We start from the raw sequence: 13,722 nt of genomic DNA on the forward strand, positions 1-13,722 counted from the left end.
GATTCAGAGGAGATATACCAGGATGTTATTCTTGAGAGTTTAGATAGGAGATTTAACAGGATATTGCACTATAGAGGTTGCAGTGGAGATTTACCAAGATGTTGCACTGCAGAGCATGCAGAGGTGATTTACAAGGATGTAGCAGTTGACAGGGTACAGAGGAGATTTACCAAGATGTTGCACTAGGAAGAATTCAGAGGAGAATTACCTGGATGTTGCACTGGTGAAGTTACAGAGGACATTTACCAGCACATTGCACATGAGGGGGTACAGAGGAGATTTACCTTGTTATTGCGCTGTAAATAGTTATGAGGAGTTTTACCAGGATGTTACACTAGAAAGGTACAGAGGAGATTTACCAGGATGTTGCAATAGAGAGGGTATTGAGGAAGATTACACCAATGTTGATCTGGAGGGCGTACAGAGGAGATTTACCAGAATGTTACACTGTGGTGTGTAGAGAGGTGATTTTACAGGATGTTGAACTGCCGAGGGTACCTAAGAGATTTAAAAAAATGTTGCAGTGGAGAGGGTGCTGAGGAGATCTGCCAGGTTGTTGCACTGGAGAGATTACAGAGAAGATTTACCAGGATGTTGCACTAGTGAGGATTCTGAGGAAATCTTCCAGGATGTTGCACTGGAGAGGGTACAGAGGAGATTTAAGATGCTGTTGCACTGGAGAGCGTGCCGAGGAGATTTACCAGGATGTTGGACTGGATAGCGTACAGAGAACATTTCCCACGATGATACACTGGCGAGGGTACAGAGGAGATCTACCAGGATGTTGCACTGTGTAGGGAGAAGTGGAGATTTACCAGGATATTGCACTGCAGAGCGTGCAGAGGTGATTTACAAGGATGTTGTACTTGAGAGGGTACAGAGGAGATTTACCAGGTTGTTGCCCTAGAGAGGATTCAGAGGAGAATTATCTGGATGCTGCACTGGTGCAGTTACAGAGGACATTTATCAGCACGTTGCACATGAGAGGGTACAGAGGAGATTTACCAGGTTATTGCGCTGTAGATGGTTATGAGGAGTCTTACCAGGATGTTATACTAGAGAGGTACAGAGGAGATTTACCAGGATGTTGCAATAGAGAGCATATTGAGGAGGTTTACACGGATGTTGATCTGGAGGTCGCAAAGAGGAGATTTACCAGTATGTTACACTGTGGTGGGTTGATAGGAGAATTAGCAGGATGTTGAACTGCAGAGGGTACCAAAGAGATTTAAAAAAATATTGCAGTGGGGAGGGTGCTGAGGATATCTACCAGGTTGTTGCACTGGAGAGATTACAGAGGAGATTTACCAGGATGTTGCACTGGAGAGCCTGCCGCGGAGATTTACCAGGATGTTGGACTGGAGAGTGTACAGAAAACATTTCCCACGATGAAACACTGGGGAGGGTACAGAGGAGATCTACCAGGATGTTGCACCACAGAGGGTACTGTCGAGATCTATCAGTTTATTCCACTGTAGATGGTTATGAGGAGTTTTACTAGGATGTTAAACTAGAGAGGGTACAGAGGAGCTTTTCAGGATGTTGCAGTAGAAATTACAGAGGGATTTACCAGGATGTTGCAATAGAAAGAGTACAGAGGAGATTTAGAGTAATTTGAAATAGATAGGGTACAAAGGAGATTTACCAGGATGTTGCACTAGATAAATTGCAGCGGAGATTTATCAGAATTTAGCACTGTAGAAGTTACTGAGGTGATTTACCAAGATGTTGCTCCGGAACGGGAACAGAGTAGATTTAACAGGTTGTTGCACTAGAGACGGTACAAACTAGGTTTACCAGGATATTGCACTGGAGAGGTTACACAGAAGATTTACCAGGAAGTTGCATTAGAGAGGGTACAGAAGAGATTTTACAGGATGTTGAACTGGAGAGTGTACCGAGTTCATTCACCACGATGTTGCTCTAGAGAGGGTAGAGGCGATTTTCCATTAATGTTGTACTTGAGAGGGTACAGAGGAGATTTACCAGGATGTTGCACTGTATAGGGTACAGAGGAGATTTACCAGGATTTTGCAACGAAGCGGATTCAGAGGAGATATACCAGGATGTTACTCTTGAGAGTTTAGATAGGAGATTTAACAGGATATTGCACTATAGAGGTTGCAGTGGAGATTTACCAAGATGTTGCACTGCAGAGCATGCAGAGTTGATTTACAAGGATGTAGCAGTTGACAGGGTACAGAGGAGATTTACCAAGATGTTGCACTAGGGAGAATTCAGAGGAGAATTACCTGGATGTTGCACTGGTGAAGTTACAGAGGACATTTACCAGCACGTTGCACATGAGGGGGTACAGAGGAGATGTACCTTGTTATTGCGCTGTAAATAGTTATGAGGAGTTTTACCAGGATGTTACACTAGAAAGGTACAGAGGAGAATTACCAGTATGTTGCAATAGAGAGGGTATTGATGAAGTTTACACCGATGTTGATCTGGAGGGCGTACAGAGGAGATTTACCAGAATGTTACACTGTGGTGGGTAGAGAGGTGATTTAACAGGATGTTGAACTGCCGAGGGTACCTAAGAGATTTTAAAAAATGTTGCAGTGGAGAGGGTGCTGAGGAGATCTACCAGGTTGTTGCACTGGAGAGATTACAGAGAAGATTTACCAGGATGTTGCACTAGTGAGGATTCTGAGGAAATCTTCCTGGATGTTGCACTGGAGAGGGTACAGAGGAGATTTAAGATGCTGTTGCACTGGAGAGCGTGCCGAGGAGATTTACCAGGATGTTGGACTGGATAGCGTACAGAGAACTTTTCCCACGATGATACACTGGCGAGGGTACAGAGGAGATCTACCAGGATGTTGCACCACAGAGGGTACTGTCGAGATCTATCAGTTTATTCCACTGTAGATGGTTATGAGGAGTTTTACTAGGATGTTAAACTCGAGAGGGTACAGAGGAGATTTTCAGGATGTTGCACTAGAAATTACAGAGGGATTTACCAGGATGTTGCAATAGAAAGAGTACAGAGGAGATTTAGAGTAATTTGAAATAGATAGGGTACAAAGGAGATTTACCAGGATGTTGCACTGGTGGGGGCAAAGAGGAGATTTACCAGGATGTTGAACTAGACAGGGTACAAAGGAGGTTTAACAGGATGTTGCACTAGATACGTTGCAGCAGAGATTTAACAGAATTTTGCATTGTAGAGGTTACTCTTGTGATTTACCAGGATGTTGCACCGGAACGGTTACAGAGTAGATTTACCAGGTTGTTGCACTAGAGAGGGTACAAACGAGGTTTACCAGGATGTTGCACTGGAGAGGGTACAGAGAAGATTTACCAGGAAGTTGCATTAGAGAGAGTTCCAAAGAGATTTTACAGGGTGTTGAACTGGAGAGTGTACAGAGCAGATTCACTACGATGTTGCTCTAGAGTACAGAGGCGATTTTCCATTAATGTTGCACTTCAGAGTGTACAGAGGAGATTTGCCAGGATATTGCACTGTATAGGGAACGGAGGAGATTTACCAGGATTTTGCAACGTAGCGGGTTCAGAGAAGATATACCAGGATGTTACTCTTGAGAGTTTAGACAGGAGATTTAACAGGATATTGCACCAAAGAGGGTGCAGTGGATATTTACCAGGAAGTTGCACTGCAGAGCGTGCAGTGATGATTTGCAAGGATGTTGCTCTTGAGAGGACACAGATGAGATTTACGAGGATGCTGCACTGGTGAAGTTACAGCGGACATTTAAAAACACGTTGCACATGAGAGGATGCATTGGAGATTTACCAGGATGTTGCGCTGCAGATGGTTATGAGGAGTTTTACCAGGATGTTACACTAGATAGATACAGAGGAGATTCACCAAGATTTTGCAATAGAGAGGATACAGAGGAAATTTCCCAGAATGTTGCACTTGAGAGGGTACAAACGAGGTTTACCAGAATATTGCACTGGAGAGCGTGCAGAGGAGATTTTCCAGGATGTTGGACTGGAGAGGGTACAGAGAACATTTCCCACGATGTTGCACTGGGGAGGGTACAGAGGAGATCCACCAGGATGTTGCACTAGAGAGGGTACAGTCGAGATTTAGCAGGTTATTGCGCTGTAGATGGTTATGATGAGTTTTACTAGGATGTTAAACTAGAGAGGGTCCAGAGTGACTTTTCAGGATTGTGCACTAGAGATAACACAGGAGATTTACCAGGATGTGGCCCTGGGTGGATACAGGGTAGATTCAATAGAATGTTACACTAGACAGTGTACAGAGGATATTTACCATGATGGTGCACTAGTGAGGGTACAGAGGAGATTTACCAGGATATTACAGTAGAGTGGGTACAGAGGAGATATGCCAGTATGTTGCACTGGACAGGGTTCGGGAGAGATTTACCTAGATGTTGCACTGGAGAGCGTGCAATGGAGATTTACCAGGATACTGCACTAGCAAGAGTACAGAGATGATTTACCAGGAAGTTGCAATAGAGAGGGTGCAGAGGAGATTCACCAGAATGTTGCACTAGACAGTGTACAGATAATATTTACCAGGATGTTGCACTAATGAGGGTACAGAGGAGATTTAACAGAATGTTGCACTGCAGCGGGTAGAGAGGCGATTTAGAAGGATGTTGCACTGGAGAGGGTACAGAGGAGATTTACCAGGATCTTGCACTGGAGAGGGTACAGAGGAGAGTTACCAGGATGTTACACAGGACTGGGAGCAGAGGAGTTTTAACACGATGTTGCAATGGTGAAGGTGCAGAAGAGATTTAACAGGATGTGGCAATAGAGAGGCTTCATATGAGATTTACCAAGACGTTGCACTGATGAGGGTACAGAGGAGATTTACTAGCATGTTGCACTGGAGAGGGTAGAGAGGAGATTTAAAGGATGTTGCAATGGTGAGTTACAGAAGCAAATCACCAGGATGTTGCACTGGGCCGGTTGAAGAGGAGATTTACCAGATGTTGCACTAGAGAGGAGGCAGAGGAGATTTACAAGGATGTTGCATTTGCGATGGTAAGGAGGAGATTTACCAGGATGTTGCACTGGAGAGGGTACAGAGGAGAGTTACTAGGACGCTACACTGGGGAGGGAGCAGAGGAGTTTTAACAGGATTTTGCATGGCGAAGGTGCAGAAGTAATTTAATAGCATGTTGCAGGAGAAAGGTTTCATATGAGATATAACGAGACATTGCACTGGTCAGGGAACAGAGGAGATTTACCAGCATGTTGCACTGGAGAGTGTACAGAGGAGATTTAACTGGATTTTGCAATGTAGAGTGTACAGAGGTGAATCAGCAGGATGTTGTACTCTGCAGGTTAAACAGGAGATTTACCAGGATGTTGTGCTAGAGAGGGGGCGGAGGAGATTTACCACGATGTTGCACTGGAGAGAGTAAAGAGGTGATGTACCGGGATGTTGCACTGAAGAGGGTACAGAGGAGATTAGCAGGATGTTGCACTCGGGATGATGCAGAGCAGAATTAACACGATGTTGCACTACAGAGGGTACAGACAAGATTTACAAGGATGTTGCACTAAAGAAGGTACAGATGAGATTTACCAGGATGTTGCACTGGAGGGGTTACAAATAAGATGTACCAGGGTGTTACTTTGGATAGGATACATAGGAGATTTAACAGGATATTGCACTAGAGACGTTGCACAGGCGATTTAACAGGATGTTGCAATGCAGATCTTGCAGAGGTGATTTAGAAGGAAGTTACACTAGAGACAGACGAGATTTACCAGGATGTTGCACTGGAGAGGGTACATAGGAGATTTAACAGGATGTTGCAGTGTTCAGGGTGCAGACGAGATTTACCAGGATGTTGCAGTACAAGGGATACAGAGGAGATTTACCATGATGTTGCACTGGAGAGAACACAGAGGAGATTTACCAGGATGTTGCACTGGAGACGGCAGAGAGGAGATTTACCAGGATGTTAAACTGGAGAGGGTACATAGGCGATTTAACAGGAAGATGCACTGGCGAGAATAGAGAGGAGATTTACAAGGATGTTGCAATAGTTAGAGATGAGACGTAACACAATGTTGCACTGCAGAGGCAGCAGATGTGATTTACTTGGATGTTGAATTAGAGAGACTACAGGAGAGATATACCAGGATGTTGCACTGGAGTGGGTATTGAGGAGATTTAGTAGGATCTTGCACTTGTGAGGGTACAGAGGAGATTTAACAGGATGTTGGACTGGAGAGGGTGCAGAGAAAATTTAACAGGATATTGCACTGGATTGTGTACAGAGCAGATTTACCAGGATCTTCCACTAGAGAGGGTACACGGGAGATTTACCAGGATATTGCAATGGAGGGTGCAGCAGAGATTTACAAGGATAATGCACGAGAGAGGGTACAGAGGAGATTTACCAGGATGTTGCAATATAGACGGTACAGAGATGATTTACCACGCTCTTGCACTGGAAATGGTACAGAGGAGATTTACCAGGATGCTGCACTGGAGAGGGTACAGAGAAGATTTACCAGGATGTTGCACTGGAGAGGAAATGAGGAGATTTGTCAGGATGTTACACTGGACAGGGTACAGAAGAGTTTTAAAAGGATATTGCAATAGAGAGGGTACAGTGAAGATTCACCTGGAAGTTAAACTGGAGCGTGTAGTGAGGAGATTTAGGAGGATGTTGCACTGCCGAAGGTACAGAGGAGATTTTCCAGGATGATGCCAGGGAGGGTAAGAGGAGATTCATCAGACTATTGCACTGGAGAGTGTACAGAGGAGATTTACCAGGATGTTGCACTGGAGATGGTACAGTGTAGTTTTACCAGGAATATGCATAGAGAGTATGCAGTGGAGATGTACCAGGGTGTTGCAATACAGAAGGTACAGAGCTGATTTACCAGGATGTTGCACTGGAGAGGGTACAGAGGACATTTACCAGGATGTTGCAATACAGAGGTTATAGAAGATATTTACTAGGACAGTGCACTGGAGCGGCTACAGCGGATTTATACCATGTTGTTGCACTAGAGAAAATACAGAGGAGATTTACCAGGATGTAGCAATAGAGAGGATGCAGAGGAGATTTACCAGGATGTTGCACTGCTGTGGCTACAGAGGAGATTTACCAGCATGTTGTACTGGAGTGGGTACAGTGGATATTTAACAGGATATTGCACTAGAGCGGTTGCAGAGGAGATTTACCAGGATATTGCATTGCAGATTGTAAAGAGGCGATTTACAAGGATGTTGCAGTAGAGAGGGTACAGAGGAGATTTACCAGGATGTTGCACTGAAAAGTGTACAGAGGAGATATACCAGGATGTTGCACTGGAGTGCGTGCAGAGGAGATTTATTAGAATGTTGGACTGGAGTTGGTGCAGAAGAGTTTTACCAGGATGTTGCACTAGAAAATGTACAGAGGAGATTTACCAGGTTATTGCGCTGTAGATGGTTATGAGGAGTTTTACCAGGATGTTACACTAGAGAGGGTACAGAGGAGATTTACCAGGATGTTGTACTGGAGAGGGTACAGATTATATTTTACAGGATAATGCACTAGGGAAGTTGCAGAGGAGATTCACAAGAATGTTGTACTGCAGAGGTTACAGAGGAGATTTACCAGGTAGTTGCACTAGAGAGGTTACACAGGAGATTTAATAGGATATTGTACTAGCAAGAGTACAGAGGAGATTTACCAGGATTTTGCACTGGAGAGGGTAAAGAGGAGATTTACCATTATGTTACACTGTGGTGTGTAGAGAGGAAATTTAGCAGGATGTTGAACTGGAGAGGGTACATAGGCGATTTAACAAGAAGATGCTCTGGCGAGAATAGAGAGTAGATTTACAAGGATGTTGCTTTAGAGAGGTTAGAGATGAGACGTAACACGATGTTGCACTGCAGAGGCAGCAGATGTGATTCACTAGGCTGCTGAATTAGAGAGACTACAGGAGCGATATACCAGGATGTTGTACTGGAGTGGGTATAGAGGAGATTTAGTAGGATGTTGCACTTGTGAGGGTACAGAGGAGATTTAACAGGATGTTGGACTGGAGAGGGTGCAGAGAAAATTTAACAGGATATTGCACTGGAGTATGTACAGGGCAGATTTCCCAGGATCTTCCACTGGAGAGGGTAAACGGGAGATTTACCAGGATATTGCACTGGAGGTTGCAGCAGAGATTTACAAGGATAATGTACGAGAGAGGGTACAGAGGAGATTTACCAGGATATTGCAATATAGACGTTACAGAGCTGATTTACCACGATCTTGCACTGGAAATGGTACAGAGGCGATTTACCCGGATGCTGCACTGGAGAGGGTACAGAGAAGATTTACCAGGATGTTGCACTGGAGAGGGAATGAGAAGATTATTCAGGATGTTACACTGGACAGGGTAAGAGGAGATTCATCAGGATATTGCACTGGAGATTGTACAGAGGAGATTTACCAGGATGTTGCACTGGAGATGGTACAGGCTATTTTTCCAGGAATATGCATAGAGAGTGTGCAGTGGAGATGTACCAGGATGTTGCAATACAGAAGGTACAGAGCTGATTTACCAGGATGTTGCACTGGCTAGGTTACAGAGGACATTTACCAGGATGTTGCAATACAGTGGGTACAGAAGAAATTTACCAGGACATTGAACTGGAGCGGCTACAGAGGAGTTATACCATGATGTTGCACTGCTGAGGCTACAGAGGAGAATAACCAGCATTTTGTACTGGAGTGGGTACAGAGGATATTTTAACGGATATTGCACGAGAGCGATTGCAGAGGAGATTTACCAGGATATTGCATTGCAGAGGTTAAAGAGGCGATTTACATGGATGTTGCAGTAGAGAGGGTACAGAGGAGATTTACCAGGATGTTGCACTGTAGAGTGTACAGAGGAGATATACCAGGATGTTGCACTGGAGAGCGTGCAGAGGAGATTTATTAGAATGTTGGACTGCAGATGGTGCAGAAGAGATTTACCAGGATGTTGCACTAGAAAATGTACAGAGGAGATTTACCAGGTTATTGCGCTGTAGATGGTTATGAGGAGTTTTACCAGGATGTTACACTAGAGACGGGTACAGAGGAGATTTACCAGGATGTTGCACTGTAGAGTGTACAGAGGAGATATACCAGATATACAAGGATGTTGAAATGGAGGGCTTGCGGTGGAGATTTATTAGGATGTTGGACTGGAAATGGTGCAGAAGAGATTTACCAGGATGTTGCACTAGAGTGTGTACCGAGGAGATTTACCAGGTATTGCGCTGTAGATGGTTATGCGGACTTTTACCAGGATGTTAAACTAGAGACGGTACAGAGGAGATTTGCCAGGATGTGGCCCTGGAGAGGTTGCAGTGGAAATTTAACTGTATATTCCACTAGCAATATTACAGAGGAGATTTACCAGGATGTTGCAATAGAGAGGGTACAGAGGATGTTTACAAGAATGTTGAACTGTACGGCGTACAGAGGAGATTTACCAGGATGTTGCACTGGAGAGGGTACAGATAAGATTTACCAGGATGTTATTCTTGAGAGTGTACTTAGGAGATTTAACAGGATATTGCACTATAGAGGGTGCAGTGGAGATTTAGCAAGATGTTGCACTGCATAGCATGCAGAGGTGATTTACAAGGATGTTGCACTTGAGAGGGTAGAGCGGAGTTTTACCATGACGTTGCACTGGAGGCGTACAGAGGAGAATTAACAGGATGTTGCAGTGGAGAAGGTACAGAGAAGATTTTCAAGGATGTTGTACTGGAGAGGGTACAAATTATATTTAACAGGATATTGCACTAGAGAAGTTGCAGAGGAGATTTACCAGAATGTTGCACTGCAGACGTTACAGAGGAGATTTACCAGGTAGCTGCACTAGAGAGGGTACAGAGGAGATTTAATAGGACATTGCACGAGCAAGAGTATAGAGGAGGTTTACCAGTATAGAGCAGTGGAGAGGGTACAGTCGAGACTTACCAGGTTATTGCGCTGTTGATGGTTATGAGGAGTTATACTAGCATGTTATACTAGAGAGGGTACAGAGGAGTTCTCAGGTAGTTGCACTGGAGATTACAGAGGAGATTTCCAGGATGTGGCGCTGGGTGGCTACAGGATAGATTCACCAGAATGTTGCTCAAGTGAGGGTACAGAGGAGATTTACGAGGATATTGCAGTAGAGAGGATACAGAGGAGATATACCAGAATGTTGCACTGGAGAGTGTACAGCGGAGATTTAGCAAGATGTTGCACTGGAGAGGGGGCAGAGGAGATTTACCACGATGTTACACTGCTGAGGCTACATAGGCGATTTCCTAGCATGTTGTACTGGTGTGGGTACAAAGGATATTTAACAGGATATTGTATTAGAGCTGGTGCAGAGGAGATTTACCAGGTTATTGCATTGCAAAGGGTACAGAGGAGATTTAATAGGACATTGCACAAGCAAGAATATAGAGGAGATTTACCAGGATAGAGCACTGGAGAGGGTACAGTCGAGACTTACCAGGTTATTGCGCTGTAGATGGTTATGAGGAGTTATACTAGGATGTTAAACTAGAGAGGGTACAGAGGAGATTTTCAGGGAGTTGCACTGGAGATTACAGAGGAGATTTCCAGGATGTGGCGCTGGGTGGATACAGGATAGATTCACCAGAATGCTGCACACGTGAGGGTACAGAGGAGATTTAAGAGGATATTGCAGTAGAGAGGATAAAGAGGAGATATAGCAGAATGTTGCACTGGAGAGTGTACAGCGGAGATTTAGCAAGATATTGCACTGGAGAGGGAGCAGAGGAGATTTACTAGGATGTTGCACTGTTGAGGCTACATAGCCGATTTACTAGCATGTTGTACTGGTGTGGGTACAGAGGATATTTAACAGGATATTGTATTAGAGCGGGTACCGAGGAGATGTATCAGGTTATTGCATTGCAGAGGATACAGAGGAGATTTACAAGGATGTTGCACTAGAGAGGTTAATGAGGAGATATACAAGGATGTTGCACTGCAGAGGGTACAGTGGAGATAACAAGGATGTTGCAATAGAGAGGGTACAGAGGAGATATACCAGGATGTTGCACTGGAGAGCGTGCAGAGGAGATTTATTAGGATGGTGGACTGGAGATGGTGCAGAGGAGATTTACCACCTTGTTAACTAGAGAGTGTACAGAGGAGATTTACCAGGTTATTGCGCTGTAGATGGTTATGAGGAGATTTACCACGATGTTACACTAGAGAGGGTACAGAGGAGATTTACCAAGATGTCGCACTAGTTGGGTACAGTGGAGACGTACCAGGATGTGGCCCTGGAGAGCGTGCAGAGGAGTTTTAACAGAATGCTTCACTGGAGAGGGTACAGAGGAGATTTACAAGAAAGTTGCAATGTAGGGTGTACAGAGGAGATTTACTTGGATGTTGCACTGGAGAGGGTACAGAGGAGATTTACCAGGATGTTGCAATAATGTGGTTGCATTGGAGATTTCCCAGGATGTTGCACTTCTGAGACTACATATGAGATTTACCAGCATGTTGTACTGGAGTGGGTACAGAGCATATTTAAAAGGATATTGCAATTGAGAGGGTGCAGAGGTAATTTACCAGGATATTGCATTGCAGAGGGTACAGAGGAGATTTACAAGGATGTTGCACTAGAGAAAGTACAAATTTACCAGGATGTTGCTCTGCAGAGGGTACAGAGGAGATTACAAGGATGTTGCAATAGAGAGGGTACAGATGAGATATACCAGGATATTGCACTGGCGAGCGTGCAGATGAGATATAATAGGATGTTGGACTGGACATGGTGCAGAAGAGATTGACCAGGATGTTGCACTAGGGATGTACAGTGGAGATTTACCAGGTTGTTGCGCTGTAGATGGTTATGAGGAGTTTTACCAACATGTTACTTTAGAGAGGGTATAGAGGAGATTTACCAGGATGTTGCACTAGTGAGTGTACAGAGGAGATTTACCAGGTTGTGGTCATGGAGAGGGTGCAGTGGAAATTTAACTGGATATTGCACTAGCAAGAGTGCAGAGGAGATTTACCAGGATGTTGCTTTAGAGAGGGTACAGAGGAGATTTACAAGAATGTTGAACTGGATGGCGTACAGAGGAGTTTTACCAGAATTTTGCAATGGAGAGGGTACGGACGAGATTTACCAGTTTGTTACACTGTGGAAGTAGAGAGGAGATTTAGCAGGATGTTGAACTGCCGAGGGTACCGAGGAGAATTAACAGAATGTTGCAGTGGAGAGGATGCTGAGGAGATCTACCAGGATGTTGCACTGGAGAGATTACAGAGGAGATTTACAAGGATGTTGCACTAGAGTGGATACAGAGGAAATGTTGCAGAATGTTGCACTGGAGAGGGTGCAGAGGAGATTTACCAGGATGTGGCACTGGAGAGCGCGCAGAGGAGATTTACCAGGATGTTGGACTGGAGACGGTACAGAGAACATTTTCCATAATGTTGCACTGGGGAGGATATAGAGGAGATCTAACAGGATGTTGCACTAGAGAGGGTACAGTCGAAATTTACCAGGTTATTTCGCTGTAGATGGTTATGAGGAGTTTTTCTAGGATGTTAAACTAGAGAGAGTACAGAGGAGATGTTCAGGATGTTGCACTAGAGATTACAGAGGAGATTTACCAGGATGTGGCGCTGGGTGGATACAGGATAGATTCACCAGAATGTTGCACTAGACAGTATACAGAGGAGATTTACCAGGATGTTGCAATAGTGAGGGTACAGAGGAGGTTTACCAGGATATTGCAGTAGAGAGGATACAGAGGGGATATACTAAAATGTTGCACTGGAGAGAGTACAGCGGAGATTTACCAAGATGTTGCACTGGAGTGGGTGCAGATGAGATTGACCAGGATATTGCACTAGCAAGAATACAGAGGAAATGTACCAGGAAGTTGCAATAGTGAGGGTACAGAGGAGATTTACACGGATGTTGCACTGTAGGGGGCACAGAGGAGAGTTACCAGGATGTTGAACTAGACAAGGTACAGAGCAGATTTACCAGGATGTTGCAGTAGATACCTTGCAGTGGAGATTTATTAGAATTTTGCATTGTAGGTGGCACTGTGCTGATTTACCAGGATGTTGCACAGGAACGGCTACAGAGTAGATTTACCAGGTTTATGCACTAGAGAGGGTACAGAGGAGATTTACCAGGATGATGCAAAAGAGAGGGTGCAAGGGAGTTATAACAGGGTGTTGCATGGATCGTGTGCAGCGGTGAATTACCAGGTAGTTGCAATACAGACGAAAAAGAGCTGATTTACCAGGATGTTACACTGGAGAGGGTACAGAGCAAAATTAGCAGGATGTTGCAATAGAGAGGGTACAAAAAAGATTTACCAGGATATTGCACCGTGGCGTGTACAGAGGAGTTATTCCAGGTTGTTGCACTAGAGACGGTGCAGAGGATATTTACCAGGATGTTGCAATAGAGAGGGTTGCAGAGTAGATTTACCAGAATGTTGCAATCGAGATTGCACAAGGGAGTTTTAACAGGGTGTTGCATGGAGTGTGCGCAGCGGAGATGTACCAGGATGTTGCAAATCAGAGTATACAGAGCTGATTTGCCAGGATGTTGCACTGGAGAAGGTACAGAGGAAAATTACCAGGATGTTGCAATAGAGAGTGTACAGAAAAAAATAATCAGCATATTGCGCTGGAGCGGGTACAGAGGAGGTTTACCAGGTTGTTGCACTAGAGAGGGTACAGAGGAGATTTAGCAGGATGTTTCAATAGA

Source organism: Pristiophorus japonicus, chromosome Y (assembly GCF_044704955.1).
Source record: "Pristiophorus japonicus isolate sPriJap1 chromosome Y, sPriJap1.hap1, whole genome shotgun sequence".
In the NCBI taxonomy this organism is placed as follows: Eukaryota; Metazoa; Chordata; class Chondrichthyes; family Pristiophoridae; genus Pristiophorus; species Pristiophorus japonicus.